Source organism: Myotis brandtii, unplaced genomic scaffold, assembly GCF_000412655.1.
Source record: "Myotis brandtii unplaced genomic scaffold, ASM41265v1 scaffold115, whole genome shotgun sequence".
Taxonomy (NCBI): Eukaryota; Metazoa; Chordata; class Mammalia; order Chiroptera; family Vespertilionidae; genus Myotis; species Myotis brandtii.
Genome location: NW_005353967.1, coordinates 19,738,490 through 19,747,364, shown reverse-complemented (window position 1 = coordinate 19,747,364; position 8,875 = coordinate 19,738,490). Strand labels below are relative to the sequence as shown.

The 8,875-nt window shown below is 40.3% G+C and overlaps 1 pseudogene; it reads left to right on the top strand.

Moving 5' to 3' along the window:
- The first annotated feature begins 3,851 nt into the window (after positions 1-3,851).
- On the top strand, positions 3,852-4,770 carry LOC102253039 (annotated as a pseudogene).
- Positions 4,771-8,875: the final 4,105 nt, after the last annotated feature.

The window sequence follows — 8,875 nt, the reverse complement described above, 5'->3', positions numbered from 1 at the left end:
ATGTTTCTCTCTCATTGATGTTTCTAACTCTCTATCCCTCTCCCCTTCTCTCTGTAAAGAAATCAATAAAATATATTAAAAACAAAAAGAATATATGCACCCTTATGTTCATAGCAGCATTATTCACAATAGTTAAGATTTGGAAACAGCCCAAGTGCCCATCAGTAGATGAATGGTTAAAAAAACTGTGGTACGTTTACACAATGGGATATTATGCAGCTGTAAAAAAGGAAGGCTCTCTTACCCTTTGAGGCAGCATGGATGGACCTGGAGAGTATTATGCTAAGTGAAATAAGCCAGTCAGAGAAAGATAAATATCACATGATCTCACTTATATGTGGGATCTATTGAACAAATTAAACTGACAAACAAAATAGACCCAGAGACATGGAAGCATGCAACAAACTGATGAATTTCAGAGTGGGGGCAGACGGGAAGAGATTAACCAAAGAACTTACATGTATATATCCATAATTCATGGACAGGCAATAGTGCAGTGAAGGCCTGAGGAAGGGGCAGAAGTCAATGAGGGGGGAAAAAGGGGGACATCTGTAATACTTTCAACAATAAAGATAAATTTTAAAATATAGTGATAATTCCATTATAACTCAACTTTGGGTGCTTTTTAAAATTTATTATAAACTTCTTTCCATGTTTCATAATGATTATTTAATTACTACATAATTTCCCTTCATGTTTATTTACCATGATTTACCTAACTATACCCCTAATATATTTTTGAGAATGGAGCTGATAATGCTGTAAGGAAGATTTGGAGGTATGTAGTTCACTTGTTCAATTATTTCCCTAGAATAACTTTCCATGAGTAGGATCATTGAATCAAAGCCTTTAAATTATTTTATGATTCTTGATACATTTTATAATACAGTTTTTTAAACATACATTTACCATCTCTGGTTTAACACTAGATGATTTTGTTTCACTAGAGAATATAATATTAGGAATGCTTCTTTTGAAGAAGACATACTCTTGGTTCCAAACTCTTAGAACAAATCAAACACTGAAGAAAGTTCCCAACATGGAATCAATTTAAATAGACTAATATGCAAAGCTAAATGGAACAGCAAATACATGAGAAATAGCAAATAAATTACATAATAAATCTTTTCCAGATGTGAATGAACAATGATAATTGAAAATCCCAGACTTATGTTGCCTAAACTCTTTACTAAACCTCAGCCTTCTCACCTGTAGAATGGGATTATGAGAAATAATAATAACAATGAGTAGCACAACAACATTTTTACAGTCGTTATCATGTGCTGAGCACTATTCTAAACACTTTACATATACTAGCATTGAATTTTCCTATCAACCGTATCATGTAGACATTATTATTATTCCTATATTATAGTTGAGGAACTGAAGTACAGAGAGGCTAAATGACTTTTCTAATGTCATATAGCTAGTAAATGCAGAGCCAGAATTCTAACTCAGACATTCTGGCTCCAGAGTTTACACTTATAATCACTAAATAAATAAGATGATTCATATAAATACCTAGTCAAATGCTTGGCACAAAGTAAGTACTCAATAAGTGCTTGCTATTTTATTATTATGTATTTTTAAAAAACCAACTGACTTAGTACAGAGACTTAATTAATTTAAAAGCTCTAGAAAACAGTCATGAGTGGAAGTTTCAGCAAGGCAAATTTTGAGTCAGTAACAATAGTGCACTCTTGGGCACTGGACAGGAATAAAGAGAGGCTGAATGGCCACTTGTCAAGAACATTGTAGAATAAACTTCTGCATCAGGTGGATTGCTGAATCAGATGACCTCTAAGACTCTTTCCAACTATAGGATTTTATTATTCTAGGTCAGAATCTTATGGTTGTTGTTTTTTTCTACACAGTAAAGCTTCATTTGTTTTCTTTAATATTAGTTTCAGTTTATGATCCTTGTTGATGATATTTTCATTGTAATTATCTGATTCATTCACCAAGGAGAGTGTGGCTTTGTTGTGTAAGCCTTTGGCAGTCTATTGTGTTGTAATGTTTGATATGTTACAGCACTTGAACATTATAATGATGAGTGCTGGAGAAACCAACATATAAACCTATAAGTTACTATGTTGTGCTGGTCAGCCCTCCTAGCAGGCATCTACAGGGTTACTGTCACTTGGCTAAATCGCCTTTGGAATCTGTCATCTTTAGCTATCAAGAGAACATTCAGGCCTATGAAATCATCATATGTGGCTTTAAATGTTTACATTGAAATTGCTTATGATAGAAGTGAGTTGATGTCACATAACAATTTGCAAGTGACTCAGGGGTGTTCCAATGAGTTTCCTCCTTGGGGGAAGTACTGTAATAGTTTTGCTCAAGTCTTGGGGAAGCCACATCTGCCTTTATGATTTGCCTTGCCTTTGGATTTCAGCCTGGGCAATTGTTTTGTCTTTACTATTATATCTTAAGCAATCCTATAGAATAACGCACGATTTAATATGTTAACTTGATGTCATTTCTCCCAAAAGGGTGATTATTTAAAGGGCATAGTCAATTCCATTACAAAGTTGTTGATGGAATTTATAGCAGATATACTGGACTGGCTCATAGTACTTAGAAAACAATTGCTTCTTAGTTATATGTTGTTGTCTTTAATTTAATGTTTTACATTGTGCTGAATGCAGTTACTATGGAGATAGATGAAAATAGGCATAGAGTTTTGGGTGTCAAATTGTTAACAAATTTACTATGTTAAAATAGAATGTGGAGTCAGAAGGAAGGAAGATAACAACTTTCAAAACAATATTATGAGATTTAATTTATAATGTAGAGGGGAATGAGAAAACCAGAGAGCAGATAGGACTTTATTCTTTATCTTAAGATTTTCCAAAATCTGAAGATAAGGAATTTGAAGTGTTCCTTTTTGAATATTCACTGAAACACACAATTTGCCTTATAAAGAAAATAATCTCCTTATTTAGTGGAATTTGACTACTTCCAACATTGAATTTAAACAATAACTCTCCTAAAACAAAACTTGTTATAGGTTGACTTCTATTTATAATGGTACTTTCATGCAAATAGCTCAGGTATTTATATTATGCATATCCATATTTATACTCGGTGTTTAACTTAGAAACACTGTAAATCAAATTTAAAAAATGAAAAAGTGCCATTTTATTTTGAGTAAGCTATAGTTTGCTTTGTAATCTGACTGACTAATAAACAATTATGAGTACACATTTGGGGCATCTTGCTTTTGGGAACTTCTAAGAAGGTGGCAAGCTATCTGACAGTAATTACAAGTGTCATTATCTTTGTGTTATTCATAATGAATCCAATAGGATGAGGGTGGTGTCTTTCCAGTCACCCACGAATTTGGATTAGAACCCTTAAGACTGGAATGACAGCAGTGGGCAATCAGAGTGATTGCTTTTTTGGAATATAAGTAGCATTTCTAAAAGAACTTGTATTATTTACATACATAGAGTAAACATTGAAAGATTGGCTTAAGCTAAAAATACCCAAGATAATGTTGCAGGACTGGATAATAAAAGAATGGGCTCATATTGTGGACTTTTTCAGACAGAAATTTTCTTTTTTATCATGCTTACTTAAGATGAAAGTCAATTTTTTATTCAAATAAAATAGAAGAGCTCCTTGATCCAGCCCCAGAGGGGATTGAGCTGAAGGAGCTGAGTATAGGGTCTACTGGACTGGTGGAGGGCCAGTCTAAAGTGAGTGAGTCTGACCCAGCTGGTGTTGAGCTGAGGGGACAGTCCTAGCTCTTGGGGAGAGAATCTTTGCTTGTGAGACCCGCCTTCCTGCACCTGGGTCCCTCCCTTTCCCTCAGCGAAGGCAACTTCCTGGACTCCAGTGCAACCATGGCTGAAGAACAACTTCTGGTCGAATTGTTTGTAAAGGCTACCAGGGATGGGGCGAGACAGAGGGCCCCTTCTCCCAGAGACTCTTCATGGTGCTCTGGCTCAAGGGAATCACCTTCAGCATCACCACCACTGACACCAGGAGGTTAACCAAGATGGTACAGAAGCTGTGCTCAGGAGGGCAGCTCCCATTTCTGCTGTACGGCAACGAAGTGTGCACAAGTCACCAGCAAGATTAAGCAATTTTTGGAGGCAGTGCTGTGTCCTCCAGGTACCCCAAATAGGCAACTCTGAACCCTGAATACAACACAGGTGGCCTGGTCATACTTGCCAGATTTTCTCCCTACATCAAGAATTCAAACCCAAGCCTCAGTGATAATCTGGAGAAGGGGCTCCTGAAAGCCCTGAAAGTTTAGATCATTACTTGACAACGCCCCCCCCGCCCTGCCCCCGGAAGAAGTGGATGAGACCAGTGCTGGGCATCTCTCAGAGGAAGTTTCTGGATGGCGATGAGCTCATTCTGGCTGAGTGCAGCCCATTGCCACAGCTCCACATAGTACAGGTGGTGTGTAAGAAGTACCGCGGATTCTCCATCTCAGGTGTCCCAAGGTGTGCGTCGGTACTTGCCCAATGCTTATGCATGGACAGTTCATCTCCACCGGTCCAGATGTTGAGGACATCGAGCTTGTCTATGAGCAAGTGGCCAAGGCCCTCAAACAAGCTCCTCCTGAGCTACCTCACCCCTCTCCATTTTTCTCCACAAAGGCTCCTGGTAGTTTCCACTTGGCTACCCCTTGGACACACTCCAAAATGTCCAGTGGGAAGTGAATTCTTGAGCACTTGTGCAGGACTGCCTTGGGGATGAAGGGAAGGAATGGGAGATCTGGGAGATTTTTATTGTGGGGTGGGGTGGGATGGGTAGGACAATGTATTTCAGTAATAAAATGCAGAATAAAAAAAATAAAACAGAAGAAAATTAAGAAACATAATTCAGAAGGGACTTGACAAAAATTTTTCCCCAAGAAATGACAAATGTATATTATAGCCAAGTAAAAATCTCAATTAACATTACTCTTAAGCAGATTATACTTTGATAACATCTTGCTACATGTTAGAGATTGTATAGTTACAAGTATGAAATTTGAAACTTACTTTGACATATTCCATTTCATGTAACATTTGGAAAAAAGTATGCTGAGCATAGCAGTATATCATTTATAAAACAAGGCAAGAAAATTTAATTTAGAATCTTCTCCTGGTAGATTAGTTGAACAAACAATACTTTCGTATAGACTGAGAAGCTGACACTGGCCTTTTGCCCATGGTAAAGCCCTGAGTAGGGACAAGGCACCCGATTTTGAGATGTTAAAAAAAAAGGAGTGTTTCTCTTCTCTGCTGGGGAAGGAAGCACAAAGTGATTGAGGCAGCTTGAGTTTATGCCTCCTATTTGAAAAGTCCTTCTTGTGCAGGTATTTCTCTTTGCTTTTAACACCTTCTGTTGTGGAATAACCCAGCCAGATGGTTACTTGACAAAATACATTTTTTAAAAAAAATGAAGGGATAGCTTATAAACAATGATGTGCCAACAAATTAGACAATCTGGAAGAAATAGTTAAATTCCTAGAAACATACAGTCTTCCAAATCTGAATCAAGAAGAAAATCTGAACAGACTAATTACAATTAATGAAATTGAAGCAGTAATCAAAAAACTTTCAAGAAACAAAAACCCTGGGCTAGATGACTTTACAGGTGAATTTTATCTAACATTCAAAGAAGAACTAAAACCCATCCTTCTCAAACTACTTCAAATAATTCAAGAGGAGGGAAGATTCCCAAACCTGTTTTAGGAGGCCAGGATTATACTATTTCCAAAACCAGATAAAGACACTACAGAGAAAAAAATTATAGGTCAGTATCTCTGATGAACATATATGCAAAAATCATCAACAAACTATTAGCAAACTGAATTCAGCAATACATTGACCAAGTGGGTTTTATTCCTGGGATGCAAGGTTGGTACAATATCTGCAAATCAATTAACATGATACATTACATAAAGTAAAGAATACAAATAATATGATCATATCAATAGATGCAGAAAAGCATTTGACAAAATCCAGTACCCATTTATGATAAAAGCTCTCAGCAAAGTGGGAATAAAGGGAACATACCTCAACATAATAAAGGCCATATATGACAAACCTACAGCTAACATAATACTCAACAGGGGAACAACTAAAAGCATTTTCCTTAAAATCAGAATCCCAGCGATTTCACTTCTGGGTATATATCTGAAGAAACCCAAAGCACTAATTCAAAAGAATATATCCACCCTTGTATTCATTACAGCATTATTTGCAATAGCCAAGACATGGAAGCAACTCAAGTGCTCATCAATAGACAGGTGGATAAAAAAGTAGTGCTACATATATATGATGAAATACCACTGGGCCATAAAAAAGAATGAAATCTTAGCATTTGCAACAGCATGGAGGGACCTGAGCATATTATGCTAAGTGAAATAAATTAGTCAGAGAAAGACAAATACCATTTTGTTCTTTAAATCCTAAAGAACAAAATAAACAAAATAGTCACAGACCAGAGTGGAGGGAGGTTGGGAGGATGGGTGAAAATACTGAAGGGATTAAGATGTACAAAGTGGTAGTTACAAAATCATCCTAGGGATGTAAAGTACAGCATAGGGAATATAGGCAGGACAACTGTAATAACTATGTATGGTGCCAGGGAAGAACACTTTGTAAAGTATGTGATTGTCCAATCAAGTATATGTTGTACACCTGAAACTAATACAAAATACTAGTAATACTGCTTGTAAACCGTAATTGAAAAATAAAATAAAATAAACGAACAATTTAAAAACTGCAGGGAGGGCTGCTCCATGACAAGGTTGGTATGGAAGAGTTCATATTATTGGGTTGAGTCCTGTGAATCACTGTCGCAGAAGGTGAGGTCAGTGGCCTGCCTGCTGAGATCCCAGCAGTAGTGAAGGGAAGTCTGGCCAGTGCCATTTGGGGGGCAAAACTGCCTCATCATCATGGCGGCCTTGCCCTTCCTACTCCTTTTTCCCACCCCACCCCTCCAGTCAGCCCAGCCTGGCGGCTGCTTATACCCCTCTGCTGAGGAAAAGAAAGGTTTCTCCTCTGCTCACTTTTCGATGGTGCTATAAATTCCTCTTAGGAACCAACCTTTACCAAGAGCAGGAACCCCTGCACCCAATGCACTCGGGACTCCACAGACCAAGTCAGCGACTTGATCCAGTCTCCTGGCAGTGATTTAGGCATGAATCAAAGGATTTAGAACTGCAAGGGGCTTTAAAAACTTAACAAATCCAACTTTTCATTTTACACGTGAAGATCTGAGACTGTGTGAGAGCCACAGAGCTAATTAGTGCCAGAGAAATGGGACAAGAACCCAAGTGTCCCGAGCAGAGTTCTTGTAAATTGAAGAGCATGTCATCATCTCAGATCTGTGGGTGTAGCCTCCAGGCCAGTGCTCATTCCACTGTGTAGTTACTAAGTGATGTTGGCAGGAAACATAATTTTAGATGGGGTGATTTCGGGCTTCATATTTAAAGAAATGAATCGTGAGTCTGTCATGTGCAAATGAGAGCCAAACAATTCTCTTCACACTGTTTTATAAAACAATTATAAGCCCCACAGCTTTTCCTTACTGGAATGTGTCCTTAACTGAACTCAAGATTAAACACTTCACCTTTGACCCCTTTGAATGTCTTTCACACGGAGGAAGCTAAACTTGAAATCCTGAATTCTCTGCTCCATATTTAGAGATGATTTTCTTTGTAGTAGATGCTTTTTATCTGAGGCTTAAGACTAGACAGCTGTGTATCCATTTAATAGGAAGACCTAAATTTTGTCCCATCTAGGCACCCTGCCCAACTTGCAAAGTAGAAATCCTTGCAACTCTTTTTTTCATTTGGCCTGTTATATTTTGTGTAAATTTATACAAAGCAAAGAATGTTCAAGGAACAGAAACAGACAGACAAAAACATTTCATTATTAGCATCCTGGAAGCAGAATGCATTGCTTTGTTCCTGCTCTCCATAAATACACAGAGAAACAGAATGCAGATATTGGTCCTTTGAAAGTTTTAAAACAGGTAACTTTTTACAACATTATTTACCTATTAGAGGCCCGGTGCACAAAATTTTGTGCACTGGCAGTGGGGCGGGGGTGTCCCTCAGCCTCACTTGTGCCCTCTCACAGTCTGGGACCCCTTGGGAGATAACGACGTGCTGGCTTAGGCCCGCTCCCGGGTGGCAGAGGGCAGGCCCAATCCCTAGGTGCAGCCCCTGGTCGGGCTCAGAGCAGGGCCAATCAGGGGGTTGGGGCGCCGCCCCCTGTCACCCACAGAGCAGGGCCCATCAGGGGGTTGGGGAGCTCCCCCCTGTCACGCATAGAGTAGGGCCAATAGGGGAGTTGGGGCACCGCCCCCTGTCACCCACAGAGCAGGGCCGATCAGGGGGTTGGGGCGCCTTCCCCTGTCATGAACAGAGCAGGGCGGATAGGGAGGTTGTGGCCCCACCCCCTGTCACACACACAGCCGCAGGGTGATCAGGGGGTTTGGGCTCTGCCCCCTGTCACGCTGTTCCAGGGGCCAGGAGGCCGCGTGGCTCCACTGATCCCAGTGCCCGGAGGCCTCATGGCTCCGCTGATCCCGGTGCTGGGAGGCCTCGCGGCTCCGCTTGACACAGGGGCAGTGAGGCCTCACTGCTCCACTGATCCCGGTGCCAGGAGGCCTCGCTGCTCCGCTGATCCCGGTGCTGGGAGGACTCCCGGCTCTGCTGATCCCGGGGCATGAGGTCTCGTGGCTCCGCTGATCCCGGGTTTGGGAGGCCTCACAGCTCCACTGATTCCGGTGCTGGGAGGCATATTACCCTTTTACTATATAGGATAGAGGCCTGGTGCACAGGTGGGGGCCAGCTGGTTTGCCCTGAAGGGTGTCCTGGATCAGGGTGGGGGTCCCCACTGGGGTGCCTGGCCAG